Source organism: Mesocricetus auratus, unplaced genomic scaffold, assembly GCF_017639785.1.
Source record: "Mesocricetus auratus isolate SY011 unplaced genomic scaffold, BCM_Maur_2.0 Super-Scaffold_100014, whole genome shotgun sequence".
In the NCBI taxonomy this organism is placed as follows: Eukaryota; Metazoa; Chordata; class Mammalia; order Rodentia; family Cricetidae; genus Mesocricetus; species Mesocricetus auratus.
In genome coordinates this window covers 59,004,699-59,028,180 of record NW_024429197.1, presented here as the reverse complement: position 1 = coordinate 59,028,180, position 23,482 = coordinate 59,004,699, and positions in this window count along the sequence as shown.

Sequence of the window (23,482 nt, the reverse complement as noted above, 5' to 3'; positions counted from 1 at the left end):
TGTATATTTTCCTTCCCTAAATACCATCATGTAAACAACTGCCACATCTGTCTAAGTTAATCAGATTACAGAAAGACAGAAAACCATACATTAATTTTGCCAAAGTGACATGTATTTATGAATGGTTGTGTGGTCTGATTGAGCTACCTTATGGTAGATTCTCAGTTCAAATCCAAATAATGCCATTGTCATATCATGTTGTCTTTCACTTTCAACTTTTTCTTCCTACAAAATTGCAGCCATGATACATTCCAAGAGTTCTGAGAAACTCACCGTACTATGCAAAATTATTTGATTGATTTTCCTATCTGAAATCAATTGAAAATTTCTCCAAAATAAGTAAAGATTAAGATAATAATATTGTGATTCTTGAGAAATGACACAAGGTTTGGGAAAAATCAGATACCAATACTGGAAAGCAGTGTGAGTCCACAGGAGATGCCAGAGGCTACTCAGTACAGGGACAAGGAGAGTGCAGAAAAGTGATAGGATTTGTTCTTTATGAACCAGGGTAAGGGCACTCAATAAGATAGTCAAGCTTCCCCACTAAAACTTTAAGAGGTAAACAAGAATAAAGAAACAAAAACAACTGAAGTAGAAGGCATGAATATTATATACAAGACTATGGCTTTGATTGACCATGAGTCTGACAAAACAAAAAAATAAACAAATGAAAATAAAACTACTTCAAAATTGATGGAAATTAAAATTTATTTGAATGAAACATCAATTGATTATACAAGCTACCTTTCAGAAAATTGACTTCAAGAAAGAAGAGAAAAAAACTCTCCTAGATTGAAAAAAATAATATAAAATACAGTCAAGAATCATGTTTACAGCTATTATTATATAAGAAAATGCTAATAAAAATAGGGACAAGAAGTTAAGTGCGTGATGTCAGGACAGCACATAACCAACTAAAGTAGAAATGGATAGAATCTGCACAAGTAACATATATGCAATTCACTGTTTCTATAAAGCATTGAGAGCTGTGTACATGTCTCTAAAAGTATAAAAACAACAACAATTCACTATTGAAAATGCAGCAAAGTTAACAGTTAAATAGAAAGAATGAGAATGAACCAAGAAGAAATCTAACAAGAAAAATTCAGAGTCTGAAATGGTAAACTTGAGGATATCAATAATAATTGAACAAATTCAGTTACTGAAATGGAAAATTCAATGATGATATTAACAGGAATTGAACAATACTATCTACATGATGGAAAAGAGGGGATTGATGAACTTTAAATAAAAAAACAAGAACATTATCCTCACAGAATCTGGGAAAGAATTTAAAAACAGAAATAATGAAGAGTGACTTAGTGAACCCTGGGTGATATTAGGACCTGTGATTTAAAGAACCACATCTTAACCACAGAGCCCATGTCAACTTAATGATACACAATTTAATAGCTTACTCTCTGTGTTGCTATAGAGTGTTTTTGATTAAAAATAAATATCACATAAATTTGCTAGTTTTTAAATGATTTTAATGTAATTTCAAGAGTTCTGTTTGTTTTGGTGATGTCAAAGTGGGAGAGTCATTTACCAATGTTATGCAAGGGCATTAAGCTAGGGGATATCTCTTAATAAGAACTTAGGAATTTCACATTTCAATCTATATAAAATTTTGATCATATTCTATAATATGTAATGAATCTTCCATCGTATACAAATGTAGTCAACTTGGTATATGGTTTTCTATATTATATTTTTTGATTTTTTAAAAACTTAAATTAGAAACAAGCTTGTTTTACATGTGAATCACAGGTCTTTCTCCCTCCACTGTCCCCCAATCGACCCCCTATCCATTCCCATTTTAATTCCGCAGGGAGGGTGAAGTCATCCATGGAGGATCTTTAAAGTATGTCATATCATTTGGATAAGGGCTTAGGCCCTCCCCCATGTGTCTAGGCTGAGATAGTATCCCTCTAAATGGAATGGGCACCCAAAGGCATTTGTACACTAGGGATAAATATTGATCCACTACCAGAGGACTTCTAACTGGCACCCATGTTCAGGGGATCTGGATCAATCTTATGGTGGTTTTCCAGCTATCAGTCTGGAGTCCATGAGCTCCCCACTGATCAGGACATCTGTTTCTGTGGGATTTTCCAGCCTGGTCTTGACTTCTTTGCAAGTGGATTCTAGTTCATTTCAGTGTTTAGCTGTGGGTGTCTACTTCTGCTTCTATCTCTTACTGGATGAACACCTTAGGATGGCATATAACATAGTCATCAATTTCATTATCAGAGAAGAGCATTTAAGGTAGATTCTCCACTGTTGCTTAGATAATTAGTTGGGGTCAACCTTGTAGATCTCTGGACATTTCCCTCCACTACTGGTTGGAGAGCCAGCTCATACAACCACTTTGGAAATCAGTATGGATGTTCATCAAGAAAATGGAAATCAGTCTACGACAAGATCCAGCAATTCCACTCTTAGGCACATACCCAAGAGATGCACATTCATACAACAAAGACATCTGTTCAACTATGATCATTGCAGCATTGTTTATAATATCCAGAACCTGGAAGCAACCTAGATGCCTTTCAGTTGAAGAATGGATAGAAAAAGTGTGATATATTTACACAATGAAGTATTGCTTAGTGGAAAAAAACAATGGAAATTTAAAATCTGCAGGCAAATGGATGGAACTGGAAGAAACCATTCTGAGTGAGGTAACCCAATCACAAAAAGACAAAAATGGTATGTACTCACTCATGTATGGATTTTAGACATAAAGTAAAGGATTACCTGCCTAAAATCCACACCACAATTGAAACTAGGAAACAAGGAGGAGCCTAAGAGAGCCATGCAGGGTCTGCTAGAGAAGAGGAGAAGGACAAGATCAACTTGGTATATGTTTTTAGTAATTTAAAATATTAGTCGTAGCTAACCATTACCATTGTGTAAATTTGTTGTTTTGGAAGAACTCAGGGATTGTTATGTAATACTGATAAAATATTCTACTAACTCCTGTAATTTTATAAGATATTTAAATGATTTTCATATTCTTACAGTTTAAGACAAAATTTTTTGGGGGTTGTCAATTATGTTTGTTGAATATCTAAATATTGATGTTGCAAACTACATCATTTAACTACGTGTTAAATCTCTTCTTCTTTCACATCTACTTTAAAGATTGCCAGCTAGACTTTATTTTTTGTGTGTGTAATTTTGTAATGTAGTATAACACTTGGTATAGATGTAAGGACTTAACACTGGCACAGATGTAATGCAAGAATGTTGGATATATGAAAGGGAGCATTACAACCAATATTTGTCAAGTCTTCCCATTTGTAGACTCTGCTGAATCTGGGGCTGATGTAACTATCATCATTACAAAGCAGATCCCTCCCTCCAGAATGGTTAAATAGAGTAAACAACAAATAAGAGACAAAATGAGAATAGCAGTTCAAGGAATTTGACTCTTATTAACTAGGGAACACTTTCCTTTTTGAAGGTGACAGTGTATAGGTGACTTTGCCTCAAGGTTTTATGACCTGCTACTTTTGTTGTTGTTATATGCAATAAAACACTTTCCTTGTATTTTTCTTCTTTAAACCAATACCTTGAAAATTAGTGTGATTTTATTTTTCTGAAACAGTGTTTTAGATGAACATTTTGTTGCCTTTCTATTGGTATTAACCTTCATCATAGCACTTAAAGCTCTCTATGCTCAGAGTTATGTATTTAGAACCACAGAGTTGCAAAGATTTGAGAATGGAGCTAATTTAATGTTCTCAAATAACAATTTGAGTGGGATTTTTATTAATTTTAATTGGCCTTTAGTTTTAAAAATGTAATACTACATTTCTAAAGTCACAAGGAGAAATTTGAATCTTTTAAATTATAAGCTATGGAAAATTGCTTATGGTCTCCTATTTTTTGGTCAATTTTACTTCATTTTTACAATATTTCATTCAAAGACCTATTGAAATATTCATCTTGCTAACTATTGTCGCTGAAATTTTGAAAGGTGTTAAAAGTCTATTGCACACACACACACACACACACACACACACACACAAAATCATTGTAACCAAATAGATACATTTAGTAAATAGGGAAGCACTTAAATTTTCATGGAAAATGGGATTCTTTGGGCCATGTACTATATTCAGATGTCCACATACGTGTGATAAATCACTGTCTTGATGCTTTTTCTTTATATTACTTATATCCTCATTGTTAGGAAAATACTTGGCAGAAGCAATTTAAGGAAAAAATGGTTGATTTCATCTCACAGTTTAGAAGTCCCATAGCACCTTGTTGGGAAAGGCAGGTGGGAAAGGAATGATGGGAAATGCATGACTTCAGAAAGATGAAACACCTTGTCTCATGGTATTTATCAGGAGAGAAGCATGTAAAACCCTGACTCAGCTTACTTTTTACTTTTTATACCATCTTGGATACCAGTGCACAGACTAATGTTGCCCACATAGGTGACCTTCTCACTTCAATTACCCTAGTCTTAGAGTTGGTTTCACAGACATGCCCTGAGATTTATCTTCAAGGTGATTCTAGACTCTGTCCAGTTGATAAAAAAAAAAACGAAATAGACAATAAAACTGAATTCTTTTAAAACTGAAAGGTGTTTTCTGAAAACGTCTATTGATTTTCAACTCAAGGTCAAAGTCAGAATTAACAAGGGGATGCAAAACAAAACCACTAAGAGAGATCGTTTCTCTACATTTAAAATGGCTACAACAGTGAAAACAAAAGATACTTGTTGAGGACATGGAGGAAGTCAACACTTCAGTAAATGCAAATTAATACAGCCTCTGTAGAAATTATTGTGAAATTCTTAAAAAATATGTAATCGAACTACTATTTGATTCCAAAACACAACTGCTACAAGTGTGTTTGTCTGGGTGTGGTAATACAATCAGTCTGTCAAAGAGACATCTGTCCTCTAATGTTTATTGTAGTATTATTACCAAGGAGCAGACTGTAAAAACAATTACACTGCTTACAAACTGGTGTTTGGATAAATATAAAATGTGATAGATATGCACAAAGAAATACTATCCAATGGTTTAAAAAAATGGTGAGATCCCATAATTGATGATCACTTGATGAAACTGTAGATTAGTGTGTTAAGTGAAGCAGGTCAGCTAGTACAAGTATCAGAATAAGCCGTCTATCTCCTCCTCCTCTTCCTCTTCTTCTCTCTACTTCTCTTTCCCTTCTGTATAATTTTCATTGGTTTCTTTGGCTAAATCTTGAAGTCCTCTTAATATTTTCACTGTACAATATTTATTGTGACACTTGTTTTTCTTTATAAATCCCAATTGCATCTGCAGAAATAAGATTCGAATTTTCTCAAAGTTTCTTTATATCTCTTTAATGTGTTTAATTTCCCTAAAGTTTTGAACATATTAGTACATAAGAGTTTTAATAACTTTTAATAGCCTTGATTAGTAATTGTGTCATATGTGTCATTTATAGTTTGTTTTCCTACAAGAGATATCTCACAAATTCTGAGTTTACCATTTCTCCATAGTAGGGAGGTAGCTCCTCTTTAGCATCAATTAACAGTGATCACACTTATTCAGAGTTTTCCTTTCTTTTAGGTAGTCAGGCTCTGCCAATTTACCTAGGAAAAGTGATGAGATTATTCCATGCCATTATATTAGTAGAACATTCTTAAAACTTGATCTTATAAACTTGAGAGGAATCAGTATTCCTCTTTTCTGCTGAAAAATATTGAACAGAAGCTAAGAATCAGTATGTCTTAGTAGTTTGTATTGAATTTTCTTATATCCCAGGAACTCCATATTTACCATGTGCTCATAAGCACATCTATAGACTTTCTCATTATATATATGCTTTATTGATTTTATCAGTCTCCTAATCAGCTGACTGGTTTATTTTACTACTCACTTTCAGTGTTATACACATAATTGAGAAATTTTATAATTTTAAAAACAAAAGAAGTGGGATAAGATGAAAGATTATGATGATGAATGATACATTTCCCTAAGGAAATTATGTAAGAAAATATACAAAAATATATAAATAAAGATATATTTCAAGTGCTTATGTCCTTAATAAACAGGTTTTCCCACAATAAGATATAATTTATTGTAGGATTTGCAGGAATGGTTATCACCTTTATGGTTTCAGGGAAAATTATTACATTTTAATAGATTAATTTCATTAGAAGAGCAGTTCATTTTTTTTTAAATTTAGCCCTGTGTATCATCATCTGGCTAAATATTTTCCTTACTCTGGCTATGTTGATTTTTCACATATCTTTTAGTTTTACATAAAATATACTTATAAATTATTATTTTGAATTTTCTGACCAAGGAAAGGTATTCATTCATAAAATAGCAGTGCACATGTTGTAAGTGGTAGACTTCTTTTACTCTTCCTCCTCATATTCAAGTTTCTGGGGTATTTTTATTCTCTACAATTACATAATAGGATGGCCCTATCATTCAGCTAATCTAGTTCTGTTATCATCATCATCATCATCATCATCATCACCAAAACCACCGAGTCAGCATTTTTATTCCAGTGCTTTTGGTGACATGCTTAAAGTTTTCCAACTTTTGGGTTATTGGGAAGGTCTATTTCTGTCTCTAGTCATAACCTAAATATTCATGCTCCTGACAGGGAGAGGCCTTCCTGTTTGCAGACCTTATCTTTTTATCTGGGCATGCAGCTGCTCCTTATTGCCGTGCTATATCTGACACTTCATTTTCCTTTAGGGTATGATTTTAAATGAAAGTGATGAATTTTCTCAAACTTGCCTGCTCAGTGATATCTGCCTTGTACATGCATAGTGTCATCTACTTTGTGGTTTATGAAAATTCTGAATGAAATAAATTTTGATTTTTGTGTTTCACACTGTGCATTTTTGCAGCACATTTTTGTGTGTATGCATAACATGAGTTTTAGAGATGGTAAAAACAATGAGCAAAGGAAATATAAATTTGTGGTAATTGTTATGCTAAGTGTTTATACATAGTAGCACAATTATATCTTATGATAAAGCTCCTGAATGATACTGTAAATAGTCATTGTCTCATGAAGTTATATTTAGCATATAATAAATTTGTATCACCTCCTTATAACAAGTTATATTACCTTTATATATCACAGAAAACCTCACAATTTTGGTGATTTTTGATATAATTGAAAAGTAACATATTTGATATACTCATTTTGATAATATTTAAAATATGATTGAACCCATGAAATCATCAAGATTCATGTAAATAAATGTGTCCACCTCTGATTTATGAAGTTTCTTCGTACCACTTAATATTTCCTTCCTCTGTAATTTCTTCCAAACTTCAGAGAGTCTGCTTGTAATCCTTGCACATAAATTTGTACTTCCAAAGTTTCATGTAAGTAAACTCAGAAAACATATACCATTTTAAAATATAGAGTGTTCTGTGGCTGTGCATATGTATACTTATATATGTGTTGTTTGTAGACATAATTTATTGCATAATTTGTGTTTACCTAATAACTACATCTTTTGTAACTTTTACCACTTGTTTTTGCCTCCCTGTGTCTTCCTGATAAAGTGTTTAAGTCTTCGGCATTTTTTGTTCATTGGTTATTTGTTATTTTATGGTAAAATCATCTCTAAATTTTAAACACAAGTCTTTTGTAACATTATAATCTTCTAATATTTTCTTCCTGTTTATGATTGAATATTTTAATGCTTTATGTTTATATAAAGTTCTTATTTTCTGTTGTTTGTGTTATTGCTTGAATTATTGTAATCATATGAAATTATTATACCCAGTATGTACAGTAAGCCAATGTTTTGATTTTTATCATTTATTTATTTTCATATCTTTACACAGGCTTTTTAAGTAGGTGATGATTGTTTTCCAACCTACTCTTTAGTTTTTTGTTTGTTTAGAAGTAAGAAGCAACTGGTAAATTGATAAGCCTGGAAAGTGTATGCATAAGATGAAGCATATGACCATTCCTGCAAAAGCTGTGGTTCCAGGATGCATTTGTGGAAATAGTCTTTAAAAAGTCCAGATCTAATTAAATTGTTCAAAATTTCAAATTTAAAGAGGTAAAATTCTGTAATTATTCATTTAAATGAAAGTAAGTAAGTCTAAAATTGCTCTTGGGTTTCCCAGTATTTTACAGATTTTATCTAAATTTCCAGGCAGTTCTAAATCAAACCCACACCAGACAACATGTCTCTACATTGTTCAAGCATTATTAAAGCCTGAAAATGTTTGGTACTGTAACAAACGAGCCAGAATGTTTGATGGAAGACAGAAAAGTTTTAAGTCATGAGATGCTTACATAGTTTTCTCATAAATTCTGTTGTACATTCTTAGGAAATGAAAATTTCAAGGTTACACACCATGAAACTAGATGTATCTGTCATTGTAGTGCCTTTAAGGAACTCATGATAATTTCAAATGATTCCCCATGAAACTACAGAGAATTTAACTCTTGGATATTATGTGAATTACTACAGGAAAATTATTAAATACTTTATATGTCAATTGCAAGTGAGAAGAAAAAATTTGTTATTAATATTTTTGCTTCAAGGAAGTAGTCAGAACCCTGGGGTCACATTTTTTTACACTACATATAACTGCAATTGTGATCATATTGTGTGCGATTACAATTAGAATAAAATGAATCACAAGGCAAAACCTCTTCATTCTGAATTGAAAATAGTAGCCTTAATATCACTTTAATGAAGATCATATTACATGTAAATTATTCCAGTGTAGCAGAGTAGCTATTATCATCTACTGCTTTAGTAATTACCCATAGCATAAATGCTCTCTAATAGAATATTCTACATACTAATGACTATTATATTATTTCTGGGCCACAGTAATGTGATTTTTTAAATGATAATTCCAGGGGAGACTACTAAACTGAAAGTTACTGAATCTTTCAGGGACTTTGCTGCTGATAAAATTAGTTCTGGCTTTTCTTCCATTGATACATGAAACTCTTTATGCATGCTTTACTCTTAAAAAATATACCTCTTATTTTCTTTAGATAGTTTATATGTGAGTTTGCATTCAGTTCCTTTAATCTATATTTAGGTAGAATTATTTACTACCCAAATCTAAACAGCAGCTATGAAAAACAGTTTCTCAATTCAATATACTTGTCTATATTAACAAACATTCACAAGAATCAAACTTGTTCAGACACAGGAGAAATGGACCAAGATTTGAGCCTTTCCCTGACCTTTTTTTCCTCTCCTAATTGAAGAACTTTTTCATTGGGAATATAGATTTTGTTGAATTGATTGCTATTTGCATTAATGCTACTCTCAGAAATTATAGAAATTTGTTACAGGCATTGATGTTAAGCCTCAGCCTGAAAAGAAAATGTCTGTTCATACACAAAATTAAGGTATAATTGCCCACATTAGATATTCCTTTGCTATTTTGTACATACACATTTGGTGACTATAGCAACAGCTTGGCAAAGTCTTAGATCTGGCAGAATGCTGGTAAGTACTGAAAATATTTATTGTTGATTGACTTTGAGTTGAGAAAGCCCATGTCTTGAGGTCAGCTGTAAGAGAAAGCCCTCTGAGAAGGAAATGTATGTATCATTTGAGTTAAGCAACAGGAAAATTGCTAACAGAAGCATATCTGTTCTTAACAGCTTCATTATTCATAGCCTAGAAAGCCCAATAATGATGTTCAGATAGAAAATAAAAACACTCAGTGCATATTTAGATGTGTGCTCAGGCAAATGTAATGCTAAGAAAGTAGCTGGGTGGGTATGTTCTCTTATATTTTTGGTTGTGAGCCTAGCCTTTAACGGCTGAGCTATCCCTCCAGCCCCGGGTATATTCTCAGACATATGTCACACACTATTTTTATATGATTTAGGTACTAACAGCAAAGAATATTCAGGTTTTGAATATTAGCAAAAGTAGCATTGCCTCCCCTAAAGAATAACCTTCTCAATTTGTTACAATGTGAAACTTGTCAGATAAAACACCCTAAAGGCACTGATGACTAGGCAGGGAAATTAGAAAAAAATAAAACAAAATAAATAAGAACAAAATCTGCATGTTCTTCTTAACAAGGAATACCTTAATGTATGCTTCTATACCTTTTCTAACAAAAGAACTCCTTTATTTTCTTTTTTTAAATCAGAAACAAGACTGCTTCACATGTCAATCCTAGCTCGTTCTCCCTCCTCTCCTACCTCCGGTCCCCACTAGGCCCCAACCCTCCACCCCATCGCCCCTCTGCTCCCCACTTCTTTATTTTTATTAACTGATGAAAAATAGTTATGAATCAATGACAGTCCCAATAAACTGATTTTTTAATTGTACTCCATATAGGTAAAGCTGTATTTGAAAAATGGTTACCTAGATTAAACCAATATATAATTGCAAAACATGTCATGAATATATAGAAAAAAAATAATAATTTAAAACAAAATATTTCATATATTTCTCATTAAGACTGTAGTAGAATTTGACAGCAAACCTGACAAGTTTTGTGTCCTAACTAACATCTATGATTGCTAGACATTCTAATTTTAGAGACCATGCTTTAGTTATTCAAACCTACTATGAATAAATGGCCTTACTTTATGTCTGATTTCACCAGCTGTATTCATTTCAGACTCTGTGTTTCTTTTCTTCGGTTTCCTCTATTGATTCTGGAAAAAGAGAATGAATGCTTTTTGATTAGAATGAAATTGTATACTCCAGCGAATTTTGATGTTTAATTTTCAAGGGGCTTCATGTAATGTCCTCCTTCTTTGATCTAATAATGAAAATGTGTCAGTATATTCTCATTACAGCAGTGACGTTTGAAAATGTGTCAGTATATTCTCATTACAGCAGCAACGTAAAACAGCCTGAGACCCTTGGGGCCAGAAGAGCTTTACTTGGTGAATGTGAAATGAGAACCTGTACTCTCAGCAATGTGCGAGGAGTATAATGCAGACCTAAGCTGTGTTCTGTAACTGAATTCAGGCTAAAACAGAAGAACAGAAAGGTTATAACACTGGGTAGGGGTGCATGGATACACAGGAAGATGATAAGTATATAAGAAAATAATAAAGGAACAAGAGACATTTGCTGTTTCCAGGGGCCAGATTGCTAAGACCTCTACTCCATATTATCCCACTATCTTATGGTGACTCATGTCTGGATTCAACCAGAATCTCAGATTGGTATCTAATGTAGGCCCTACCTGGCCCCAAGCAGGAACTATTTTTTCTATTTTCAGTTAAACCAACTCCTGGTAAGCAAGACAGACCCCTGACACTGCAACCACAGTTGCTGACCAGATGTCACAAGCCAGTCATAAAATGATTCCTGTATCAGTAAGGGTCTATACACAGTCACTTCAAAGTATGCTTAGCCATAGCTGGAATTTCCCTAAACAGGCTTAAAAGGGCCTGTATTATCCTGCCCTGGAGTAGATGCCATTTTTGGGTGGAACCCAGTATGCTTTTTTTTTTGTCCTGAGAACAAAGCTGCTTTCGACAATGGCATATCAATTGCATATCTGTTTTCTTCTGATCACCGTACAAATAATAATCATGACTTTAAATTTTCTGTTCACTTTAAAATGGTGTGAAAACAATTTCTCTCTCTCTCTCTCTCTCTCTCTCTCTCTCTCTCTCTCTCTCTCTCTCTCTCTCTCTCTCTCTCTTTCCCTAAACAGAGTTTCTCTGTGGCTTTGGAGGCTGTCTTGGAACTAGCTCTTGTAGACCAGGCTGGTCTCGAACCCACAGAGATCTGCCTGCCTCTGCCTCCCAACTGCTGGAATTAAAGGCATGCACCACCAATACCTGGCCATAAAATCAGTTTGTAATCATTACATTAGAGGTACTTTTTAACTCCTGAAAGAGAACCAGAAAGTATGTTTTTTGAGTTTTGTTACTCTTTGCTTTGTTTTATTTTCCTAAAATGGAAAACATGTGTTTTATATTTTTAAAATGATCTCATACATCTTAGAAATATATTCATGTGCTTTCATACATGTTGTGGTAAGTATTATGAACTCGGTGCTTTTCAGTGAGTTGAGATACAGCCTTCCAAAGGACATATACTAATGGTGTTCTGAGACTCGCTTGGATACTGGTGTAAGATCATCCTGAATTCACAGTAGGCTCCATGTGCAATGATGGATGCCCTATAAGACTATATGAAAAAGCACAAGAGCTGAGGCAGAGCCTGGAATGGCATCTGCAACCCCTGTGTTCAGAGGATTCCTGAGCTGCCAGAAATTTGGCATGAGGCCTTGAAGGGACCCTTCCTCATGGCTTTCTTGAGGAGCAGAAACCATGTAGAGCTTGTGCTCAGGCTTCTAGATGCTGGAGTACCAAGAAGATGTATTACAGACATTACTCCACTAATTTCATGATAACTCTGTAGGAAAGTTTAGCAAAGCAAGGAAAGGTGACATCAGTTTTAACTAATGAGTATAATTTCAATATCAGAAAGTTGTGAGAAGAGTCTAAGAATCATGTCTGGATTCATGTGTACAGGGCCTCAGAGCAGGCCACCTATAATTCCTGAGAAAATTCAGACCCTGATGTACAACCATTTCAGAAGAAAATCCATCCACAAGTATAAGAAGGAAACAAAGAATTCTGGACACAATATTCAGAAGTCAAGAAGAAGCATATGAATTCACCTTTGATCCTTTGATAGGAATTACTGAGAAATCCCTTCTAAAAAGACCCTGTGTCTTCAAACCGACATTCGTAGTCCTGGGAAATAAATTGGAATCAATTTTTGATGATATTTTAATTATGCTTCATAAGCCATTTTTCTCCACTTAAAACTAGATAGCTTCTCCAAAAATAATCATGTAATAAGGCAACACATGGTATAACAGTCTACTGGACTTTCATGATCTTTTCGGTCTTCTCTACCAAAGAATTCTAGAAAACTTTTCAAAATATGCTACTGAGGAAAACAAACAAGTGAAAACCAAATGGGGCTTGGTCTTGCTTATCATGAACATAAGTAATAGCATTATGTACAAACCCGGGCTTTCCATTTTAACTTATAATCAACTGATTTATATTTTATGATCTCTGAAATCTACTGTGGTTATTATGAACTTCCAGTTTCACAAAATAGTGGCTTAAAATTTAATATCTGATGGATTTTGAGACATATACTGACATTGCTATAGGAAAAGAGTATGGCCTATATCACAGGGTGTGAATTTTTATAAAACTTGAGCAGCCTGGTTTCCTGAAAAACCAATCAAGTTTTACTCAGGAATGTACCTTTGAGGTCAATGTTCATCCTGGTTTCTTTCTCAGCATCTGCAGAGTCCCTCAGCCTGCTGCTTGAACAGTTGCTAATGAATGAAGATCACCCCAGCTTCCCCCACTGCTGCTGCTCATTTGCCCATTAGCATCTGCTTAAGCAGCAGGCTGGTGGAAGCTCTGGTGCCCAATCAATGTAGCTGATGAGGGTTGGAGTAGGGAGGCCTCTGTTGCCAACAGAGCCAGAACATAAATCAACTCCAGTCTTGGCAAAGGTTATTAATCTTTGGAGGGTGACTTATATATCACAGTGTTGGGATAGAGAAAACCTATCCTTGATATTTTTGAGAAACAAAATAAAGCTAAAATATTATTTGGTAAGTAGGGCCAATCCTTTGGACTTTTGAAATATCAGATTTACCAGGAGAAAATTAATTTACAATACTATTAAAATATTATCTTATTTTTAGCTATGTGTTCAAATATGTAAAACAGACCTGCAAAAATAAAACACATTTAAGAAACTGGGATTGAGTTACTTAGTTTTTGTATAAAACACAAGCTCAATTCATTATTTAATTTGGACTCAGGTGACTGCCTCCAATTCTCTTATTTATTACTCTCAAACTTACAACTCTGAAATCTAGGTATGTAATGGTTGGTCAGAAAGTAAAAGTGAAGATATACTCCACTATGGTGACAAGTACTAGGTTCGCCTTACCTAGAATGGTCTACATTAAGGCTGATCAAAACAGGATATCTGGACACATGAGCAAAGAGGGCCAGCAGCATTGCAGGTGAGGCAAAAGTAGAGTATTATTGTAAAACAGACATATTTAAACTATACAGAAATTGTGGATTTATAGAAATGATCTGCTGTTTAAATGTATATTGTACATTGGGAAGTGAGAAATGTAAAAAGGTTAGTCTGTGAAGAATTTATTCACATGTGTGCAAGATTTTTAATGCTACATGATGAGCAATGCTCAAACAGATTCATTGAGAACTGGTGTTAAGTACCTTACAAATAAAAGGTATTTTATAGAAAAATAACTGCATTTTCTTCTGTCAGCCAGGAGCAAGTATGTTGCTTCAGAGATCCCACTGGTTATATTAGATAAATGTGAACCAGCCTCCTCTCAGGAAGTTTGCAGGTGCTTATGGAGATTCAATTCTCACATCCAAACAGAACACTGATAGAGAAATTCAGAAACATACCACACTGATACACAGGATAATACTGTAATAATATTCCAATGATTAATTGAACAATAGTGTACATGCTTATTTCTGAGCACCCCAATAAGTCATTGTAAGCTAATACAGAGAGATTTACTTAATTTCACTCTAAAATACCATGGATGCCTCAAAATTTTTATGAGAAGAATATTTTAAGATTTTGTATTAGTTTCTAATATTTAACAAAAAAATGAGTACTTATAGCGGGATAAGAAAATCAATAATATAGATAACAGTTCATCTTAGTCTCTGCCTAAACATTGTACTTCATATCAATGACGCATATGATGCGATTGTCCATCAGATACTAAATATTTACCCGTGCTTAAAATATTGTTCAAGTACAAAATTTACAGTATTAAAAATTAAAAAAAATTGTGAGTCTTAAAAACATGTTGTTTAGAATGGCCCACAGATTTTCTTTTTGCATTGAATGAAATCTAATTTGATATTCAGAATACAAGTAATTAAAAATAAATTTCAGAATTTAGAAATACCTACCATCTCCATACGTATGAAAATGTCTACTTCCAACAAACAAAATATAATCAAATGTGTTGATGAGTGTGAAAGTATACCAATGTGTGCTGACATGTACTTTAACTTTTTAAAAATTTTAATCAGTTCTTTGAGAAATTTGTATAGTTTTTAAAATGAATTTTTAATAATTTTGTTCAACTTGTGATGATCATACTGTCCTTCCAAAAACTCTTTCCAGATTCACTCATTTTTTCTACTCATCCAACTTTCTACTCTTTTTATTTTATCCCATCAGGATTATTAGGTGCTCTGTAAATATTCTTGGTTATATAATTTTCCAACATGTAATATTGAACTTGCCAGGGGCTACTCTCTTAGGGAAAGCTACTTTCCACCACCAGCTAAAAATTGCCTATATTTCCATGGATAAGGGTAGGAATTTTAGCTAACGGCATTTCCATTCTGGGATTTGGTCTGACTTGGACACGTACAAGTCTTGTTCATGTTGTCACAACTACCATGAATTCATTTGTGTGAATGACCTGTTGTGTCCAGAAGATAGTTTTCCATTACTTCTAGATTTCACAATCTTTCTCTTCCACTTCCACAATAATTCCTGAACATTTGTAAGCAGGATATAAGAATTTGTAGTCTCTTTTTATTTGTATTTACCAGTTGTGGGTGTCTGTGTTAATCACCACCTATAGAAAGCAGAAGAATTTTGGATGCGGGTTGAGAGAGGGGAATTGATCTATGAGTATGTTATTGGCAGTCAACTAACTGCTATACAGATTTATCAGAATACCAGTGGCAGGCTATCCACTAGAGCCAATGACCTGTCTAAGATAGGTTCTTGGCTCTGTGCTAAAGATGCAGTTATGGGTTTTATCTTGTGAAGTAGACTCAAATCCAGTCAGAAACTAGTAGATTATTTCCATGATGTTCAAGCTGCTATTACAGCAGTAGTCATGTCTTGCCAGACCAGTCATTGTTGCAGGTTACAGGATTCTTATCTAGGTAAGAATGATGACTAATTTTCCCTTCCAGTATCATGTCTAACACTTTCCAGCAATATGAAAGCTAGCCAGTGGTGGTGGAGCTTCCTGTTTAGTACTAACTAACTTCATGTTCTTTGATTCAAGTGATTGGTTCAGAAATTGGATCCTGTCATCAAAGTTTAGTGGGGAATGGCCAATAGCTTATAAAGTTTTGAGTCAATATGATTTCACTGACCAAGAAGTTCAAGGGAACCAAGTCCATCCTAACTAGGCATTATAACTTTCTGTGTTGTGTGTTGGTGTGTGTGTGTGTGTGTGTGTGTGTGTGTGTGTGTATGTGTGTGTCTTAATGCATTTCCATATGGATTTTTAAAGACTATCTTTTTTCAAATTTAATGTCATCTTAATTATTCCTTACCGCCTATGAGTATTACAAATAAAATAAAATGAGAGGATTCACTGCTAACATGAACAAATAAAAGAAAATATCATATTGTTTTTCTTTAATAATTTTGTGCAAGTTGTGATGATCATACTGTCCTTCCAAAAACCCTTTCCAGATTCACTCATTTTTCCTACTCACCCAAATGTCTTTTTATTTTAACCCATCAGGACTATAATGTGCCCTGTAAATATTCTTGGATAAATAATCTTCCAACATGTAATATTGAACTTGCCAGGGGCTACTCTCTTAGGGAGAGTATATATCACTCAGAACATTGATTTCTGGTTCTATGCATTTCACCTGGATTTTTTTCACAGCATAGTTTTTCTTAACAACTGAATAATATCTCACTGTGCAAATATACCATATTTTCATTATGTGGTCAACAGTTGATGAACATCTAGGTTATTTCAATTTCTTTGCTTTTGTGAAAAGAGTAGCAGTAAACATAAATGAGCAGTTATTTCAGTAGGATATGGAGTCATCTACGTATATATCCAAAATTTGTATAGCTATATTATGTAGTCCCTCTAATTTCAGGCATTTGAGGACCCTACACACTGATTTTCATAGTGGTTGTACCAGTTTTCATTCCACAGGAGCATTCATCTTCATTTGTTGTTTGGGCCTCACTATTGAAACTGGGGTGAGATGAAACTCAAAGTACTCTCAGTTTATATTTTCTAATGACTCAGGAAGTTAATTTTTTAAAGATTCTCAGCCATTTACATTTCATCTTTAGATAATGCTATGTTTAGTTTCATTGCTCATTTTGAATTTGGTCTGTTCATCTTTATTATTAAATGTTTAATTACTTGAATATTCTACATGCAAACCATTTTTGAGTTATATTACTGATAAAGAGTTGTTTTATTTTTCATTCTGTGGGCTGTGTCTTCAATTGAATGTTGATGTTCATTGTTATATGGAACTATTTTAGCACCATAAGTTCCTTATTGATCTTACTGCCTGGGCTACTTTTGTCCTGTCTAGAAATGTCTTTCCTGTGCCCCTATGTTTATACCTATTCTGGAATTTCTCCTCTTTTAGGCTCTGATAATTGTCATGTGTTGAGTTCCTTGACCTATTTGGAGTTGTCTTTTGTTCAGAGTGAGAGATAGGTTACCTGCTTCATTTTTAAAAAGCATAGCTATCTACTTTCATCAGCACCATTTGTTGAAGATGTATTTTATCCATTGTGCATTGTTGGTTTATTCAACAACTCAGTCACATAACTTGAAATCTGATGCAGGGATATCTCTAGCAGATTGTAGTTCAGGATGGCTTTGTATACACTAAGCATTTTCTATTTCCATGTGAAATTTATTACTAGTTTTTCAATTTCACTGAGGATGATAGGGATACATTTCTAGGATGCTTTGGGAAGAATGGCCATTTTAACAATATTTATTCAAGCAATCTATCACCAATGGAGATTTTTGTGCTATCTTCTTCTATTTACTTTGGTAGGGTTTTAAAAGTTTTCTTTGGCATGTCGTTTAGTTCTTAGATTTAATCTGTGATATTGTAATATTTTATTTTGTATGTTGGGAATGCTATATGTTTCTTGATTTCTTCTTTGTTTTATTTGCCATTTTTTATGTAATTGCTACTGAATAGTGTATCAATGTTTTTTCCTGCTACTTTGCTGACTGTATTTTTTGCCAATAGGAGGTGTCTAGTAGAATTTTAGATAATCTTTTATATATAAAATCAATCATATCTTCTTCTAATAAAAATTCTTTGACATCTTCGTTTCCTCTTCAGATCCTCTTTATCAACTTCCCTTCTGTTATTGGTCTAGATTAGACTTAAACTCTTATATTGAACCAGAAGAGATATAGTGGGTATCCTTATTTCATTTTGAATGATATAGAAATGCTTTGGGTTCTTTTACATATGTAGGTTGTGTGCTTCCCATTTACTGTCTGTAGTTTTGAGATATGCCTCCTGTAATGCTATTGTCTTCAATACTTTTACCTTGATTGAATGCTCAATTCTGTCAAAGGCTTTTTGTGTATATAATAAAATGATCCTGTAGTTTCTGTACTTTTTTTGATTTTGGTATCAGAAAATTGTATTGGGAATGCTGGTTGTCATCTATGAAATCAACAAGCTTGTTCACTGGTACAATGATTTGAAAGACTGGGAAAGTAAAGGCTTAATTGGTTCTAGCGTTCTAGTTTCTGGGATTCTTCAGTCATCCCTTTTTCTTATTGGTCCTCTTTTGATACTTATTCTCATATCTTCTCACCATTCCTCTTTGAAACATTGTCTGGAAATAATCTACTAACTCATTGAAACTACATTTTAATTTTCTTCCCCACTTATATCACTCTAGCATTTGTTCTAGTGCTCTTTTTTTAGTTTAGAAACAATTCCAGATCCCTCTCCCTCCACCTCCTCCCCCACCCTCCTCATCGGGTCCTCCAGTCCCCCACCCAATCTCCAGTCTGGTCCCCAAGGAGGGTGAGGCACTCCATGGTGGATCTCCAGTATAGTTATTTCATCCAGGGCAGAGCCTAGGCCCTCCACCAAGAGTCCCAGCTGAGAGAGCCTCCAATATTGTGGCATGGGCACACAAAGTCTATTTGTATGAAAGGGATAAATACTACCCAAGGCCCCATAGATTACCTAGGTCTCCCAAAATATCCATTCATTTTTTTATTTTGTAGAGCAGATTGGGAAATATTTATATTCCTTCCCTTTGCTTCTATTTTGTCTTGCTTTGAAGTATACCTTTTTTTTTCAGATAGCTGTCCTGCTTGTTCTTTAGTTCTGCTTGCTTGAAATAAAATTGTGCTTTCTTTTTTCCTAAGGTGGGAACTATCATTGGTTGTAGGGTGCCTTTTTAAGGTAGAACTATGAAAAATCCTATTTTCTGACACAATCTAATAATCTACATCTTTTCATTGGGTAGTTTTGACCATTAATATTCAATTTTATTTTTGAAACTTCCTATAATTGTTATCATTGTGTTGCTTTTGTGATGTTCTATTAATATTAGACTCCTTTCTATTTAGTGCTCTAGACAGTCATCATTTTTCTGGGTTGATTCTAGTTGCAGTTTCTCTAGATTTTCAGGAAAATTTCAGAAACGTACAAATTCCCAAGGTTCAGTCACCTTTTTCCTGCAAGTTGTGTGTTTAAGCCTCTGTCTTGACCAAGCCTCCTTTTCTTTCAGGAATGTAACTGCCATTAGTACTTACTCCTTGCCCATGTATTATATCCAGAACTTAACAGATATATCCACACTTAGTTTTGAGACAAAACAAGTTTTTTTTGTTTTTTTGAAAAATGAGTTTTATATAACATTTTCACCAGAATGGAAGCATTCCCTTGCAGTGGAAGGAACATTGGCAGAAAACTCAAGAGTTTAGAAAATGCCATACATGTATGAGGGAAAGCTGAACCTTGGGATATTTTTGAAGGTTTTCAGGGTTAATAAAATTTTTGGTGAGGACAAACTTATCGGTTGAACTGTAGGGAGATCCCTATGACCTGTCTACCATCTTGCAAATTGAGTATGAAGATACAGGGATGTTGCGTTTGTGAAGTGTCAACAGTATTGAAAAACGATTTTCAGTGACACATCATTTTTTATAGTCACCCCTGTTCTAGTAAGCAATCCTTTATCTGTATCTCTATTAATAACCCAGATAAAAACTTATTGCTTCTCCAAGTTGGGCTTTGGTGACATAATATTGTTGTTCTGTCCTAGGATTGCTTTCTGGGATTATTTGATTTGTGAGTGTTTGGCCTCTCCAGGAAAAGTGTTTTCCCACAACACTGAAATTTCAGGTTGAAAGAGTCAAATTCTGGGATGAAGCCTTTCTAGAAGCAAGAAACTGAAAAAGAATAGAGACCTCCTTAGCAAATTTTAATACACTTTATTCCAAATTATAGCATATGTCCTTGGTTCCAGTAATATATGACAGAGAATCACAGAAATGTGGCTTCTTGCAATAACTAGCTGAATAAAAAATTATACAATAGGCAATTTTATTGCTTAATCATGATTTCTGGACATCTGCTAGCAGTACTAATAACTAATCCATTTTTGATGTCCACACCAGTGCCATGTTTCCAAAATCTTTATGTGGACTATGGGCTTTATTCCTTTGATTCCATTATTTTTAAACATTGGGTGCTGTATCAGAGTGGTTCTGTGGAGATTTGTCTTGGACCTCTAGTCTATAGTAACAGTAGATGAAACCATATAGCGCCAACAAACAGTCTAGGGTTAGCATAGTCTGCTTTTGTCTAGATAAAGCACAATCATACCATTACTCTAGAATGCCTGCAGGCAAATTCTGGATTTTCTATTTACATTGTTTCTGTCTCCTAACAGCTGCTCTTTGGTTATAAGTGCTATTTAGACTATAATGTGTGAAACACATATCAAGTTTCCTTTGGCAGCTGTTACCAACTCTAGAGTTATTCTATTCTGTATCTGTCTTTCTCATATGTGTGATTTTCTCAGTGAGCAAAACCAGAACTCTAAAGTTATGCTTGACAAAGGTACAGTGTACTCTGTTAGCGCACTTACTATTAGTTCCATTTTAAGGACTTTAGTCCATGTAAGAACACAGTGAGGGAACAAATACTGTTCCTTCAAAGCAGATCTTGCATTCCTTGAGGAATTGTAAATGTATTCCAAATGCAACTCATTTTAATATCTCTGTATCATCTATACTAATTTTTCTGTGCTTAGAAGAAATATAGCACAGAAAACTGGCATTTAACGTCCAGCTGGAAAGCCTAAGCTTGGACTTAGGTAATAGAAAAAATAAACCCATGACTATTATCCGACACACAAAGGTTGCATTCAGCCTGGGCAATATGGTAAGTAAACAAGAAATCAGCAGACACATAAATAGTGGTAAGAGCATAGTCACAGCTTTCAAGACATAGTAAAGGTCTTTTGTGGTCAACTACCATCTCTTAAGGAGTGCTTCTTCCCTTTTGTGTTAGTTTGTTCTCTACTGCTATGAGAAGCATCATTATCAAGTGATGGAAAAAGAAGCAGAGTTTCATAGCTTAGCCCTGAGATGAACTCCAGGAATACAGTTGTAAAGAGGGAAGAGAACATTCTGGGGAAACCCACAGTAAGAGCTGACCTAAGCAAGTGGGAGCACATCGACTCCAGACTGACAGATGGGGAACCGGCGTAAGATCAAACCAGTGCCCCTGAATATGGGTGTCAGTTCAGAGTCTTGGAAATGTTGCATACTGGCTTGTTCCTTCTGTTTTGCACATCTAATTTATACAATGCAGATTCATCTGCCCAACAAAGAATGGCAATTCTCATACTGGGCTTTACCTCTCAGTCAGAATCATCAGAAATCCACTATTGTCCAGAAGTTAGCAAAATGATCCACACATATGTCCACTGGAAATTTGATGAAGACTGTTAAGGTTATCTTCCCCAAGGTGACTCCAGTTTTTTTTATGTTGACTGTAACCAATCTGCACCATTCTATTCTAACTGGACACTGTTACCAGCTGCCAATGATTAGAGAATATGTGGATACACATCAGACCTTGCCAACAGAGATTCTACATTTCTAAATAGAAACTTTACTCCTTGGGGTATTTATCCCTAACATAGTCTATTCAGTCTATTGTGTTGATGCTGCCATATAGTGGAATCCTCTGCTATTATACTTTGTATTAACTGAACAAATGACTACACATCTGCCCTGTTTAAGAAAAGATTTACAGGCTAAGTACAGATATTAGATCTACTATATGACTGACACAGATTTCTGTTTATTGACTTTCAGACTTCTTCCTACATGGATGATCCCCACAGGAGATGACAGTCCATATCCTAATCATGCAGGTGTCTGTGAGGATTGAAAGAGAGACTCCTGTATGCAATTCAATTATCAGTGCACAAAGATAAGGGAGCATTCACACATAACTATCAGCTATTCAGCTTGGAGATATCCCACTTTCTGATTTGACTGAGAATTCAGCAGTGTGAAATTCCCTGGAGAGTTGGACTGCCTCTGCCTTGCATGTAGAATGTAGTACTCTACTGCAATCAATATGTACCAGGTATTGGGGGTATAGTGTTTCCTTTTCAGCAGTTAGTTAGTTCTGAGGTCCCCTTCTCTTAGAAACTCATGTCTAGTATCATCTCACAGTATACTTCACCCAGACATCTATAACTATGTTAGGGGATGCTACTTGATGCTCCCTTCTTGTGAAGTTGGGCTTCTCATTCAGTCAAAGGAGAGGATTGAGTTGCTATTAATTTTTAGTGCATAACCAAGACCTTACCCATGTAATAATGGAATATGAAATGTGCATGTGTGCTAGGATTTTGTCTCACCCAGTGACAGACCCTTCAGCTTGAGGCCTATGTACATTACTACTAACTGATTTTAAGTAAGGGTGTATCAGGTCTCAGACTCCTTCCACACTTGTAACTAAAATGCTACATGTACTCATCTCTTTGCCATATGTTGTCACAGGTCTAAATCAAATTTTGTTGGAAAAGTAGTTACATTCAATTTAATTATATCTGTTTGGTTGATGGTAGTAAGAAATTATGCTTAAAGGATATGCTTCTTGGCCGCTGTATATAGCCATTTGGTTCTACAAGAAATGCACTATCTAGGTCAGATGGCAGATGATCCAATAATATTACAAAGGCTTTCGATTGTCTGACCAAATGCACTCAAGGATATGCCTGAACATTGTCAAATTTGATGTGTAGTATAGTTTTTTCTTAAACAATTTACTTCCTATGAATCTTACATAAAAATTAGATCCCTGTACCTAGTAATCACAATTTCAAAACATCTCTGACTTACAACTGTTGATTCCTAATTTGCAAAGGAATCAGTGCTAATCACATATCATCAATATAATGATATATTGTAGCTATCTTAGATGCTTTTCCAGTATGCTAAATCCTGTGCTACAAAACAATGTCAAAGAGCTATGTAGATAGAATGGGTCAAAATTGCAGATGTCCATTGTCAACCACTCTAGGAAAAAACAAACTGTTCTTGACATTGTTGAGCAACATCTGTGTGTCAGTAAAAAATAAAAGACTGGTCATATAAACCACATGGTAGAATTG